Consider the following 16,188-nt stretch of genomic DNA (forward strand, 5'->3'; position numbering starts at 1 on the left):
CTGTATCTTAACAATTGATGCTGTCACTATTACTGTTAGGTATGCAGTCTCATGATGTAACCGTCATTTCCTATACATATACAAACTCTGTTACGGCACTTCTCAATCTCCCATTAGTTTACTAATGGGCATTGTTTGGGTCATTTTTGTTTAATTTAACTGCCATTTAAATATCTTTAAAAAGATATGATGAACCAACAATTACCTATACATATACATGTAGTCTACAGAGTGAGTCGTAATTGTGCATTAAGGCACAAAGCTATTGTATGTGTAAAATGGCAGGAAAATTATGCAGTGAGATGTAAATTGATTACTATAAATTGATTATTTTTTGGAAGCATGACTACATTTCCAAATTATGCTGCAATACAACAACCAAGTTTTCTATAAGACTAAGAAGGAAAGATACCCAGAAATGAATAAAGCTGGATTATATTTTATTGCTGAAATTCATGCAAAAATATTGCTTATTGCGTGCCATGCAATCCAACTAAAGGCAGAAAAATTTGCAACAGAAAAATTTACCTCTTAATAGATTAAACTTCAAAAAAATGAGATACTGATGTGAACTATTCATTCATTATGCAAGACTATCAATAAAATGTCAGTTTGTCGGCGTCTTCCTGATAATTTCGAATAGAAGCTGATTACTTTAGTGATACATAATTCATTTAGGAAAAACATGGAAATAGTTAATTAGACATCCTAGTGAAATCCTAAGGTAGAAACATTCCTCAAAGTCATATGGACAATGTTAAAGTTATTAAGGAGACCAAGATTGTGACTACCAGCTATAAAAATCAGTATATCGCTGATAATATGCATAATTACTGAAGACCAAAAATTATTTCCACATATTTAATTTTAAGCCACAGCATGAAATCTAAGAATGAGAGCTCCAAAAATGCCAGTGCATATAAACTCCAAAATAATTGGATGGATGAACGTCTGATGGACTGGCTGAAAGTCATTTGGAATTGATACCTAAGAGCTTCATGCAACACATGCAAAAGTTTGATTTTCAATTCATTTCATGTCCCATGTATCTTAACAATTTAAGAAAATGCTCACCAAACACTGTATCAATGTGGAGTGTCTTGGCAATTATCAATCCTTTGCTTTTCTATATAAATTATAAATTAAGTTATACAACAAATTCTATGAGTCTAAATCAATTTTAGTAGCAAAGACATCTTTAAAATATTGAGTCTTTCTGTCTATGAATATAGTACATTTCTCAATTAATTCAGGTCTTTTTTATTGTCTTTCAATAAATTTTATAATTATTCCATAAGAGACATGTATATTTTTTGTTGTGTTTATTAGGTCTTGGCATTTCATTATTATTGCTGCCATAGTAAATAGTTTCATTATTCGAATTGCATTTTCTAGCTGTTTATGACTAATGCTGTAAAAATGAAATTTACTTTTATATGCTGATCTTGTATTTGGTAACCTTATCAAATTTGTGCATTAATATTACAAACTTTTCAAATTTTGATAGGTGAAATTATAGATAATTTTGGTTTTTCTATCTTTTAAAAAGAAGAGTTGTGTTTTTTCTTTCAGATCTTTATGTTTTTATTTCTTTCTATTTTTGTGTATGTGTCATCTAGGTGCCCAGAGAAAATGTTGAATGATAAGGTATCCTACTCTTAACCTTTATTTTTAAAGGTATGTTCTAATGTTTCACTGCTAAGAATGATGTTTACTATACATTTTTTAGGTAAATATCATTATAAAGTTAGGGAAGTTATCTAAGATTTTTTTAAATTAAAAATAATTTTTTTCTCATGATCTTCTTTAACTACTGATATGAACATAGATTTTTTTTTTAACCTGGTTAATGTGATTAACTATGTTAATATGTTCTCTAATGTTGAAGCCTCCTCTATTCTGAAATAAATCTAACCTATTCAACAACCAGAAAGATGAAACAGTCTTAAAACTGTACCTAATAGCATAGCTGTAAAATACATTAAACAAAATTAGACAAAACTCCAATTTGACAAATCCATAATAAAGGTAGAACATTTGTCTTTCAATCGGAGACTTGAGTGTATTTAAATTACTTGTGCTTGCTGATGTATTTGGTCTCTAGTTAACAAAGTGAACTATTCGGTTTTTTTTTCCCCCATACAGTCTGTATTTGCCTGCCTTTGCTTGTCTTATTCCCTCTTCTATGAATGTCTTCCCCACTACCTCTTATCCTTCTCACTCCATCATAATCTACTCTTCAAGGCTTATTCTCCTCAAAGAATTCCCTGATTCAAGAATGGGAAGTACTCATTCTTTAAACTCCTATAATACATTATCATTACCTCTCCAGGAACAAAGCAAACTGAAAGGAAGTAGAAGAAAGGAAATAATAAAGCTCATAGCAAAAATCAATGACATGAAAAACAAAAAAAGAAAATGTATGACGACACCAAAACATGGTGGGGTTTTATTTTTGCAAAGAGCAAAACAACTGATAAATCTTTAGTGAGACTTACTTGAATAAAATAGAAAGACACAAACTACAATTCAGAAATAAAATAGCAGACATCAATGCAGATCTTAGATAAATTAAAAGAATAATGGCCAGGCATGGTGGCTCATACCTGTAATCCCAGCACTTTGGGAGGCTGAGGCAAGTGAATCACTTGAGGCCAGGAGTTTGAGACAAGTCTGGCCACCGTGGTGAAACTCCACCTCTACTAAAAAAAATTTTTAAGTAAAAATTAGCCAATATGGTGGTGCATGCCTGTAGTTCCAGCTGCTTGGGAGGCTGAGATATGAGAATCGCTTGAACCTGTAAGGCCAAGATGACACCACTGCACTGCAGCCTGGACGACAGACCAAGACTCCATCTCAAAACAAACAAACAAACAAAGTAACAATATTATTAATAATTTTATGCCAAGAAATTAGACAAACTACACAAATTAATAATACTGACTTACGGAAATTCAAAATAGATCTATATACAGGGAAGATATTTGAATTAGCAATTAAAATTCCTCCCATAAAGGAAAGCCAATCCCTAGCTGGTTTTACTATGATTCTATCCACAATTTAATGAAGAAATAATACAAACCCCATACAAACTTTCAGAAAGAAGAGAAACACTTCTCAATTTCTTTTCTAGGTCAGTTTTAACCTGATGCCAAAGCCAGACAAAGACATCACAAGAAAAGAAAATTATAGACCAATACACCTCATAAGCACACAAAATCCTTAATAAAATATTAGCAAACCAAATCCTGAAACACACAAAATCTTTATACACCATGAGAATGTGGGGTTTGTCACAGGAATGCAAGATCGGTTTAACATATTAACTGATTAATACACCACAATGATAGAACAAAGAAAACAAGAACAATCATCTCAATAGATATAGAAAAATACATTTGTAAGTAGTAAAGAATCATTCATAATAATAACTCGCAAGAAACTAGGAAGAGAAATCAATTTCCTCATTCTGATAAAGGGCATCTCTTTAAAAAACTTCAGTCAGTATCCTATTAATCTGGAAAGATGAAACTTCACCTAATATCAGGAGCGAGGCAAAGACGTCCATTTTCAGTATTTGCATTCGACATTGTATTAGAAGTTTTACCTGGTATATTAAAGCAAGAATAAAAAACTAAATGCATGCATATTGAAAAGAAAGAAATGTGTCTTTATTTGCAGAAGACACCAAAGGCACTCTCTTTATGCAAAAATACAACATGGTCTTTATCAAAATGAAAATCCCTGGGAAGAAGGATGGGATGGTTAATGGGCACAAAAAATGGTTAGAAAAAATGAGTAAGACACACTATCTGATAGCACAACAGGCTAACTATAGTCAACAACAACTTAATTGTACATTTTAAAATAACTAAAACAGTGTAATTGGATTGGTTGTAACTCAAGGGATAAATGCCTGAGGGGATGGATACCCCATTTGCCCATGATGTGATTACTTCATATTGCATGCTTGTATCAAAACGTCTCATGTATCCCATAAATATATACACCTATGTACCCACAAAAATTAAGTGACTTTTTAAAAAAGAAACCCCTCTGATCTTAAGAGACACAATTAAGAAAATGAATAAATAATTTATAGACAAGAAAAAATGCAAATGTTATATCTGAAAAAGGACTTGTATGCAGATTATATTTTTTATAATCTTACAACCATTTCCCCCAAATGTGCAATGTAAAAGATTTTAATACATACTTCAACAAAGCAGATATACAAATAGCTTTATTAGAGGGTTTTTCTATGTTTTCATTTGTTTGTTTTTATAAATACTTGCTCAACATCATTAGTCATTAGGGAAATGAAAGTTGAAATTACAAATGATATCATCACACAATCTCCAAGAGTGGTTATTTTTAAACAGACCACCAATAACAAATGTTGTTGAGTATGTGAGGAAATCAAAACAATCATAGGTTGATGTTGGCTGGTGTAAAATGGTATAGCTACTTTGGAAAACAGTTTAGAAGTGTCTTAAAATGAAAATTTTACCATGAGAACCAGCAATCTGTACACAAACGTTTGCACCAGCATTATTCAAAACAGCTAGAGACTAAAAACAATCCAAATGTACATCAACCAATGAGTGGATGAACAAAATGTGGTAAATGCATACAATGAAATATTATTCTGCAATCAGAAGGAACACACTATTGATATATACAACATAGATAAACCTTGAAAACATTATGCTAAGAAGCCAGACACAGATGACTACATACATAATACATATTGTCTTATTCCATATATATGAAGTTTCCAGAAAAGACAAAGATGTAGAGACCAAAAGAAGATCCATGGTTGTCTGGGGTCAGAGCTGGGAGCAGGGATTGATCCAAACTGTAACTAGAAAACTTTTGGAGGTGGCAGAAGTGTTATAAAACTGAACTCTAGGAATGTTTGAACAACTATAAATGTTACTAAAAATAATCAAACTGTACACTTATAATATAAATTGTATGGTATATAAACTATCCCTAAATAAAGTTGTTAAAAATTTATTAGAAACCCAATTTAGTTTTAAGTAAAATATAATATTCGTCTTTCACACAGATCTTGGGTAGCTTGTCTGTTAAATAATAACAATCATAAACCAATCAAGCTATTGGTACTTGGAGCAGAAAGGGCTGACTGGAGTCTGGAAAAATCCTCAGATGCAACAATGATTCCCTTGACCTGACATCTCCTCTACCAAACCAACACCACCAACCATTTTGATATGAACAGGTTAGTTGAGTTAGACCTGAAAAACACAGAGAAGAATGGTTTCTAGTCTGGCTCATAAGAAACTTGGAAATCACCACTCTCTTCTAACAATAAGTAAAAATCTAAACAAAGTGAACATTCAACAACTCTTTAAATGGTAATGAATGAATTGCAGGGAGTTCAGTGTGGCGAATTCTGAGAGTTAAAAACTTCAGGGAGACCCAGTCATAGGAGAGCCCCCAACACTTTCATGAGTTTTACCTCCAGGAAATCAACTGGGTCCTCACAGTGACTATCAGAGAATAATCCCCATGTGTTTCTGGCAAGGAAAGGGAAAAAGGAACCATTCTGAAATAGGCCAGAGCACTTCATTCTTCTTAACAAGGTCTGCCCTCAGGAGAAACTAACCAGAGCCTAACCTACTGGGGCTTTATCTGAGCCTTAATGACCTGGGGGAAGAGAAATCTTAACTCTAGCCAGCTGTAGTCTTCCACGTGGGAGAAGAGAAATGCCTAACTCCAACCCACTTAAACCAATTCTGTTCCAGTTGCTTTTGTTGTTGTTGTTGTTGTTGTTTTTAGGGAGAAAAAATGAGAAGCATTTGTGACAGTCCAGAGGCACAGGGTTTCTGAGGACTGAGACCTAATCATAGAACTATAGGACATTCCCCTCCCCTACCACCTTACAACCACCTGAGTAAAGGACTATTTACAGAAGTTCCTTTTACTCAGTACATTCTCAAGAAAATAATACACTAATTTACATTAGACTGAGTAAAATAATTTACTCAGTCTGGTTATTAAGAAAAAAATTACAAGGTGTACTAGGGGCAAAAAACAACAGATTGAGGAGACAAAGCAAGCATCAGAACCAGATTCAGATATGGCAGAGATGTTGAGATTATCAGACCAGGAATTTAAAACAAACGATAACTAATATGCTAAAGTAGACATGAATAATGGATAAAGCAGACAGTGTGCAATAATAAATGGGCCATGAAGGCAGATATATGAAAATACTAAGAAAGAATCAAAAAGAAGTGCTAGAGATCAAAACACTGCAATAGAAATGCAGAACGTCTTTGATGTGGTTGTAAGTACACAGTACACAGCTGACAAAGAATCTCTGAGCTTGAGGATATGTCAGTGCAAACCTCCAAAACCGAAAAAGGAAACAGAAAAGAGACTGGGGAAAAAAAAACCAGAATAGAATATCCAAGAACTGTGGGATGACTACAAAAGTTGTAACATATACATAATACATAATGGAAATATCAGAAGTACAAAGGAGAGAAAGGGACAGAGAAATATTTAAAACAATAATGACTGAAAATTTCCCCCAAATGAATGTCTAATAACGAACTACAGACTCAGGAAACTCATAAACCAATAAGCAGAATAAATGCCAGAAAAAGACTATATCTAGACATATAGTATTCAAACTGCAGAAAATCAAAGATAAAAAAAGTTTGAAAAAAGCTAGAGAGAAAAAATATCCTTATCTATAGAGAAGCAATTACATTTGTTTTCTCACAAACTACGCAAGCAAGGAAAGTGAAATGAAATATTTGAAATGTTGAGAGGAAAACAACCCACCAACCTGGAATTCTGTTTTCTGCAAAATTATTCCTCAAAAGTTAAGAAGAAATAAAGACTTTCCCAGACAAATAAAAATTGAGGGTATCTGTTGCTAGTAGACCTATTTCATAATAAAAATTAAAATACGCTATTTAGAGATAAGGATTATATAGGTCAGTGTGATAGTCCATTCGCACTCTGCTATGAAGAAATACCCAAGGCTGGCCTCTATAAAAGAAAGAGGTTTAATTGATCCATGATTCCTCAGGGCTGAGAAGGCCTCAGGAAACTTACAGTCATGGAAGACGGCAAGGAGAAGGACGCACCTTCTTCACATTGAGGCAGGAAGAACTGCCCGGTAGAAGGAGAAAAAGCCCCTTATAAAACCATCGGATCTCGTGAGAATTCACTATCACGAGAACAGCATGGAGGTAACTGCCCTCATGATTCAATTACCTCCCACCAGGTCCCTCCCATGGTACGTGGGGATTATGGGAACTACAATTCAAGACCAGATTTGGGTGGGTACGCAGCCAAACCATGTAAGTCAGAAACTCAGACCTACGTAAAGAAAGGAAAAACATCAAAGAAGAAATAGATGAAAGTAAAATAAAAATTATTTTCTTTCTTATTCTTAATTGACCTAATAAAGAAGAGTTTGTTCAAAATTAACGATAGCAACAATGTATTTTATTATTTACTTATATATATGCTATGTATATGTGAAATACATGGCAGAAATAATACAAGTGATGGGAGGAAGGAATTAGGAATATTTTATTATAAGGCACTATTTGTGAAGTAAGTATAGTTTTATTTGAAAGTGGAGTTGGGCCGGGCGCGGTGGCTCAAGCCTGTAATCCCAGCACTTTGGGAGGCCGAGACGGGCGGATCACAAGCTCAGGAGTTCGAGACCATCCTGGCTAACACGGTGAAACCCCGTCTCTACTAAAAAATACAAAAAAAAAAAAAATCTAGCCGGGCGAGGTGGCGGGCGTCTGTAGTCCCAGCTGCTCGGGAGGCTGAGGCAGGAGAATGGCGTAAACCCGGGTGGCGGAGCTTGCAGTGAGCTGAGATCCGGCCACTGCACTCCAGCCTAGGCGACAGAGCAAGACTCCGTCTCAAAAAAAAAAAAAAAAAAAAAAGAAAGAAAGAAAGTGGAGTTGAATTAGTTGTAACTGTATATTGCAAACTCTAGAGCAACTATTAAAAATATTAAAAAGTACAACTGATATACTAAGAAGGAAAGAGAAAATGGAATAATGTAAAATGTTCAATCAAAGCCACAAAAGGCAGAAAAGTAATGGAAGACAAAAATAGGAACAAAGAACAGGGACAACAATGGAAAACGCTAAAAAATGTGGTATATACTAATCTGACCCATATCAGTAATCTCTGTGAATGACAGTCCACCAATTAAAATACAGAGAATGTAAGAAAGCATCAAAAATAAAACCCAATTGTGTGTTGTCTATAAGAAATTTACTTTAAAGACATATAGATAAAAGTAAATGGGTAGAGAAAGATATATTATCCTAACACTAATCAAAAGAAAGCAGAAATAACTATATTCTATAACAATATTAATTTCAGACAAGGCAGAGTTCAGTGCAAGGAAAGTTATCTGGATAAAAAATAGCATTACATAATGAAAAAAGAGGTCAATTATTGAAGAAGACATGGTAATCTTTGATGTGTATGCACCTAACAACATGGCATCAAAATAAGTGAGGCAAAAAGTAATAGAGCAGTCCAGATGTGGTGGCTCATGCCTCTAATCCTAGTACTTTGGGAGGCCAAGGCAGGAGGATTACTTGAGGTCTCTCACTTTGAGGACAGGCTGGGCAAGCATAATAAGACCCCATCTATACAAAAAAAACATTTTAATTGGTTGGGCATGGTAGTGTGTGCCTGTAGTACCAGCTACTCAGGAGGTTCAGGCAGGAGGATCACTGGAGCCCAAGAGATAGAGGCTGCAGTGAACTATGATTGTACCACTGCACACCAGCCTGGGTGACAGAGCAAGACTGTGTCTCTAAAGAGATAAATAAATAATTTTTAAAAAGCTAATCAAACAGAAAGGAAAAATAGATGAATCTATTATGATAGTTGAAGATTTCAATATTCCTGTATCAGAAATGGCAGATCTAGCAGACAGAAAGCCAGTAAGGACACAGTTGAACCCAACACAATGAATCACCTGGATATCTAGGTATTTATAGATTGCTTCATCTAACAACAGCAAAATACACATTCTCTCAAACTCCTCTGGAACACTCACCAAGATATACTACATTTTGGACCATAAATCACACCTTAACACATTTTAAAAGCACAGAAATGATACAATGTCTTCTCTCAGACCACAGTGGAATTAAACTAGAAATCAATAATAGAAAGCTAGCTGAAAAATCCCCCAAATGCTTGCAGATTAAAATGTCTGGACTGCTCTATTAGTTTTTGTCTCACTTATTTTGATGCTATATTGTTAGGTTCATACTTTTAAATAACACATGGGTCAAAGAAGAAATTGCAAGGGGAAATTAAAAAATATTTTAAGCTAAATGAAAATGAAAACACAATGTATCAAAATTTATGGGATGAAGTAAAAGTAATGCTTAGAATGATATTTATAGCACCGAATACATACATTAGAAAAGAAGGGCCAGGTGCAGTGGCTCACACCCATAATCCTAGCACTTTGGGAGACCAAGGTGAGCAGATCGCTTGAGCTCAGGAGTTTGAGACCATCTTGAGCAACATGGTGAAACTCCATCTCTACAAAAAATACAAAAATTAGCCCGGCATAGTGGCGCAAACCTGTACTCCCAGCTGCTTGGGAGGCTGACGTGGGAGGATCATTTGAGCTTGGGAAGCAGAGGTTGCAGTGAGCCAAGATTGCACCACTGTCCTCCAAACTGGGTGACAAAGGGAAACTCTGTCTCAAAAAAAAAAAAAAAAAAAAAAAGGAAAGGAAAGGAAAAGAAAAGAAGAAAGATCTAAAAATCAATGAGTTAAGCTTCCGCCATAGGAAACTAGAAAGAGCTTAAGAGAAAATAATTGCAAAAAGACAAAACCAATAAAAGAGTATTATTCAAAACGTACAAAATCTTAAAACTCAACAATAACACCAAGAACCCAGTTAAAAATGGACCAAAGACCTTAACAGACACCTCACCAAATAGACTATACAGGCGACAAACAGCATATGAAAAGATGCTCCACATCATTTTTCATCCAAGAAGTGCAAATTAAAATAACAGTGAGATATCACTACGCACTTATAGAATGGTCAAAATCTAAAGCAATAACATTAATGCTGGTGAGGATGTGGAGCAACAGAAACTTTCATTCAATGCTGGTGGAAATGACTATAAAATAGTACAGCCACTTTGGAATACAATTTGCCAGTTTCTTGCAAAATTAAATATACTCTAACCATATAATACAGTAATTGTGCTCCTTGATATTTATCCAAGATAGTTGAAAACTTACGTCTACACAAAAACCCAAACTCAGATGTTTATACCAGCTTTATTTATATTTAAATGTTTATTCTTAATTCATTATAAAAACTTAGAACCAACAAAGATGTCCTTCAGTAGGTAAATGAATAAATAAACTGTGGTATATTCAGACAATAGAATACTATTAAGTGCTAAAAAGAAATGGTGATCAAGCCATTAAAAGACACAAAGGAAACCTTAAATGCATATTGCTGAGTGATGGAAGCCAGTCTGAAAAGGGTATACACTATGATTCAACTATATGACATTCTGGAGGAGTCAAAACTACTGAGATAGTAAAAAGACCAGTGGTTACCAGAGAGTAGGTGGGAGGGAGGAAAGAATAGACAGAGCATGAAAAACCTATAGGGCAGTGAACCTACTCTTTATGATACAGAGTAACATATGATAAAGGGCACGACAATGGTGGAAACATGTCCTTATACATTTGTCCAAACCCAAAGAATTTTACAACACTAAGAGTGAACCATAATGTAAACTATGGATGTTGGGTGATAACTTTGTCAATGTAGGGCTCACTACTTGTAAAAAATGTACAACTCTGGTGGGAGATGTTGATAACGGGGGAAGGTCTGCATGTGTGGGGACAGAGAGTATTTGGGAAATCTCTGTACTTTCTCCCCAATTTTTCTGTGAATCTAAAAAATAGGGTATCACCTCCGCCTGCCCACCCACACACACAAAGGAATTACGTGGTTTTGCACATTCTAGTGATACCTGGAACTGTGGATACTACTGTTAAATCTCTATCAAAATGCTGAAACCTAAATGAAAAAAAGCACCCTAAAATACAAGGCCTCTATCTGTAGAGTTCAGTACTACAAAAAATTATTAATAAACTAGGAATAATAATAGTAAAGCAATTTCCTCTAATGATTTATAAATTTTCTTTTATTAAATTATTTATGCACACATTTTTCATCTGCAAAACTGAACTTTTTCTTTTTAAAATATGTCTGGTGACTGTACTTCAGAAGTCACTTGTGCCTCTGTAACTTGAAATTGCCTCACCTGTAATGTAGAGTATTTTGATCGGATCATCTCTGAAATAACCTTTCGTTTTGTCCAAAACCGAAATCGTAGTGTTTCTTTTCCTTTGAATCTCTATGAATTTGCAAAGAATCATAGATGTTATGTTTCTGGTGTTTTGTCCCTACTTCAAATCTAATTGAATACATCAGCAGCATTAGTTGGCTCATTGAGCATTTCAGGACTCTTGCCCTTCTACCAAAAGAAAAGAGAAAGAAACAAAATGACATTATTGGTGGCTGCAGTGAGTCCGCCTGAAAAATACCAGGCTTTAAGTATTTTGTATTCAACTCAACAAACCAGGGGCTCTAGTCTGCTGGAGGAAAAAAGAAAACCTTAAAAGAAGTTAGAGGGTGAAAGCAAAAGCAAACGTCACCTATAATACAATGGTGATAATTCTAGCAAAATCTTCAGAAACATGGTAAACTGGAAGACAATGGGATAATATATTTAATAAGCTGAAAGAAAACCTGTCAAGCTAGAATTCTATAGCAAATAAAATATACTTCAAAAATGAAAGTGAACTACAGACATTTTCAGGTAAATAAAAGCTGAGAGAGGCCATGTGTGGGAGCTCATGCCTGTAATCCTTGCACTATGGGAGGCTAAGGTGGGAGGATCTCTTGCACCCAGGAGTTTGAGACCAGCATAAACTACATAGGGAATACCTGTCTCAAAAGAAAAAAAAGAAAAGAAAGAAAGTAGAGAGAACTTGTTACCAGCACTACAAGAAAAGCTAAAGGAAGTTCTTAGGCTGTTGAGAAATGGTATCATTTCTACAGAAAGGATTAAAAGCAATAGATCTATACATAAAGGGGTATATAAACAAAAGAGTATTTTCATATTCTAATTTCTTTGAAAGGCATCTATGTTTTTAAAACAAAAAACAACAATGTTGTATTATGGAATTAATCAAATATATAGGAATAATACACATGGCAATAGGAAAAAGGATCGGGAGACAGAGTAATGTGACATACTAATATAACCTTATTTGTGAAGTAGTATAATATTAATTCATGTTATACTGTGATTAAAGATGCATATTATAATCCCTAGAGCAACAGATAAAAATATAGTTAAAAAAAAAGATTAATCTAAAAAAAGGCAAGAAAGCAGCATGAAAGGCAAAAAGAACAGAGGAAAACCAATAAAAAACAAAGTTATGCACCATACAACAGTATTTCTGTCAGTGATGAACTGCATATATGACATTGGTCCCATAAGATTGTAAATTTAGTACAGCCTAAGTGTACATTGTTTGTAAAGTCTACAGTAGTGGACAGTAATATCCTAGGCCTTCACATTCACTCATTGATGGACCCAGAGCAACTTCCAGTACTGTAAGTTTCACATGGTAAATGCTCTATATAGATATACCATTTTTAAATCTTTTATACCATATATTTACTGTATCTTTTCTGTGTTTAGATACACAAATACTTACCATTATCTTCCCATTGCCTACAGTATTTAATAGAGTATCATTCTGTACAGGTTTCTAGTCTAGGAGCAATCAGCTACACACATATAGCACAGGTGTGTAGTCGGCTGTAGCATCTAGGTTTGCATAAGTACACGCTATGATGTTTGCACAATGATGAAATCACGTAACTCATTTCTCAGAATGTATCCCACCATTAAGTGACACATGACTGTAATAAAATGATAGACTTAAATCCATCAATATCAACAATTGCATTAAATATAATAGTGATAAATGCCTCAGTTAAAGGGCAAAGATTGTTGAAAGAGATAAAAAAGAAAAACAAGACCTTACTATGCTGCATACAAGAGATACATTGCAGGCCGGGCGCGGTGGCTCAAGCCTGTAATCCCAGCACTTTGGGAGGCCGAGACGGGCGGATCACGAGGTCAGGAGATAGAGACCATCCTGGCTAACACGGCGAAACCCCGACTCTACTAAAAAATACAAAAAACTAGCCGGGCGAGGTGGCGGGCGCCTGTAGTCCCAGCTACTCGGGAGGCTGAGGCAGGAGAATGGCGTAAACCCGGGAGGCGGAGCTTGCAGTGAGCTGAGATCCGGCCACTGCACTCCAGCCTGGGCGACAGAGCGAGACTCCGTCTCAAAAAAAAAAAAAAAAAAAAAGAGATACATTGCAAAAATAGAATAACTACAATAAGCTCAAAGTAAAAGGATAGAAAAAGATACACCAGGTAAATACTAACTGTAAAAAATTTTGTAAGTTTTCATTGATGTTGATGTAGACTTCAAAACAGAGTGTTACAAAAAAATAAAAAAGAAAAATATATGTAATTATTTTGATACTTATTCATATGATAATACTTATATTGTTATACAAGTTAAGAATAAAAGGGCCAATTCATAAAGAAAATATAACAATCTTCAACGTGTATTTCGAGCCATCAAGTGTTGGTCAGTCAGGACAATAAGCCAACTGAAAGCAACAATCAACCCTTTGTTTACTTACTATGACCCTGCAAGCAGCAGGTACCAGTTTACTGGGGTGTAGTTTTTCCCCATGGAATGAGACTGGGCGAGAGTTAACTGAATGCAGTGTAGATGGGAGAATTGTCTCAATGCCAAGGAATCCTAAACAAAAGGCTCTTTCTCTCTTTATGGACCTATGGGCCAGGGGGAAGAAGAGAGGGCAGGTCTTCTAGCAGCGGAAAGATACTGAGTCAAAGTGGAGAGGTGTCTCAACAAAGTCCCCTGAAAAAAGGCCTCTACATGAAGGTGTTGGGTTAGGAATGCCGATATGCATATGAGCATGGCTCTCCTAAGAGTCCTAAGTCCTTGACGGCAACTCACTCTAGAAAACTGATGAATTGGCTATGCACCAAGGTGTGAGGAGGTGATATGGTTTGGATGTTTGTCATCTCCAAATCTCATGTTGAAATGTGACTCCCAGTATTGGAGGTGGGGCCTGGTGGGTGGTGTTTGTTTGATGGGGACAAAACTCACATGAATGATTTAGCACCGTCCCCTTGGTAATAAGCGAGTTCTCACTCCAAGTTCACACCAGATCTGGTTGTTTAAAAGTGTGTGGTACCTCCCACCCTGCTCCCACTCTTGCCATGTGATGGGCTTGCTCCTGCTTTGTGCTTTGCCTTTCGACATGATTATAAGCTTCCTGCGGCCCTCACCAGAAGCCAAGCAGATGTTGGTGCCATGCTTGTACAGCCTGCAGAACCATGAGCCAATTAAACTTCTTTTCTTAATAAATGACCCAACCTCAGATATTTCTTTATAGTAATTCAAAAACAAAATAATACAGGAGAGCAGCGTCTCTCCATTAGGCCTGCTAGACAAAGCCTTATAATTGTCTGTGGTCAGACAGGAAGAATTACAGATAGGAGTTTGATCTGGAAGTCAGACTCCTCAATGAATGAAACTTATAATAAATTTCAAAGTAAATTCAATAAAACTAAAATGTATAGAACTAAAAGGAGAAATTGGCATATCATACTTAGAGACTTTACTTTTTTTCTATAGTTAATGGAGCAAATAGATAAAATATATCAGTAAGAGTGTACAGTTGACCCTGGAACAGCATAAGTTTGAACAGCGCAGATCTACTTATATGAGGATTTTCTTCCATCTTTGCCAGCCTGAAATAGCAAGATCAATCCCTCCTGTTCCTTGTCCTCCTCAGTCTACCCAACATTAAGGGGATGAGGAGGAAGACCTTTTTGATGATCCACTTAATGAATAGTAAATATGCTTTCTCTTTTTTATAATTTTCTTAATAACATTTCCTATTCTCTAGCTTACTTTATTGTAAGAATACAGCATATTTTTATATATATATGCAAAATATTTGTTAATCAACTGTTTATGTTATTGGTAAGGTCTCTGGTCAACAGTAGGCTATCAGTAGTTAGGTTTTGGGGGAATCAAAAGATACATGTCGATTTTCAAATGCATCGGGGTCGGCACCCCTAACCTTTACATTGTTCAAGGATCATCCCTACTTGACCTAATAAACACTTTCAGTACACTATTGCCAAGAACTACAGAATGGATGTTCCTTTAAAGTACTCATGGAACCTGTGCCATAAAATAATTCTTAATAAATTTTAGAAAATAAAATCACACATAATATAGTCTCTGGTCATGCCAGAATTAAATGAGAAAGAGATAACAAAAAGATACCAGAAAATCTTCCATGTATTTGGAAATTTAAAATATACTAAGTAACAATTGATTTAAAGAAAAATCACGAGATAATTAGATAATATTCTGATTTAAAAAATGGTAAAAGCACAAAGTATCACAACTTGTGGAGCCTCTTCTACTTCCATCTCTTGGTTCCCGGATCCAGATATTCTAAATACAACCCAAACATATAATGGGAGAAACTAGTCACTGAGCAAAACATACACCACATCCTATAAGATGGCACCCCATACTCCCAACATTGTCTCTCAGATGGTCCTTAAAAATGAGTCCCTATTAGGCCATGATAACTTTGTGTAAGGCAGACACTTCTAGATCAGTGTTCCTCAAACTTTTTAAAATTATCCCCCAAATAAACTTTTAAGATATTTTTTCCTAACCATTATAGTATCTAATTTTTTTTTAACCTCTGTCATTCAAAAGATACCCGGATGGCTAGATAGTAGAAAGGAGAGTTTTATTAGCAATATTGGCTTGCAAGCCAGGAAGAGAAAGTCTCCAGCATAGACCAAAGGTGCTCTGTCTTTGCAGAGGGAAAAGACAGGTTGGGTTATATGCCTGGCAAGGTTCGTACAGTCATAAATATTCAGCGGGTTTGAAGGGAAAGCTATACATATTTATGAAGGGAGCAGAGTACATGCGTGATGGGCAAACATCCACATAACATAC

The sequence above is a fragment of the Theropithecus gelada genome, chromosome 11 (assembly GCF_003255815.1).
Source record: "Theropithecus gelada isolate Dixy chromosome 11, Tgel_1.0, whole genome shotgun sequence".
Classification (NCBI taxonomy): domain Eukaryota; kingdom Metazoa; phylum Chordata; class Mammalia; order Primates; family Cercopithecidae; genus Theropithecus; species Theropithecus gelada.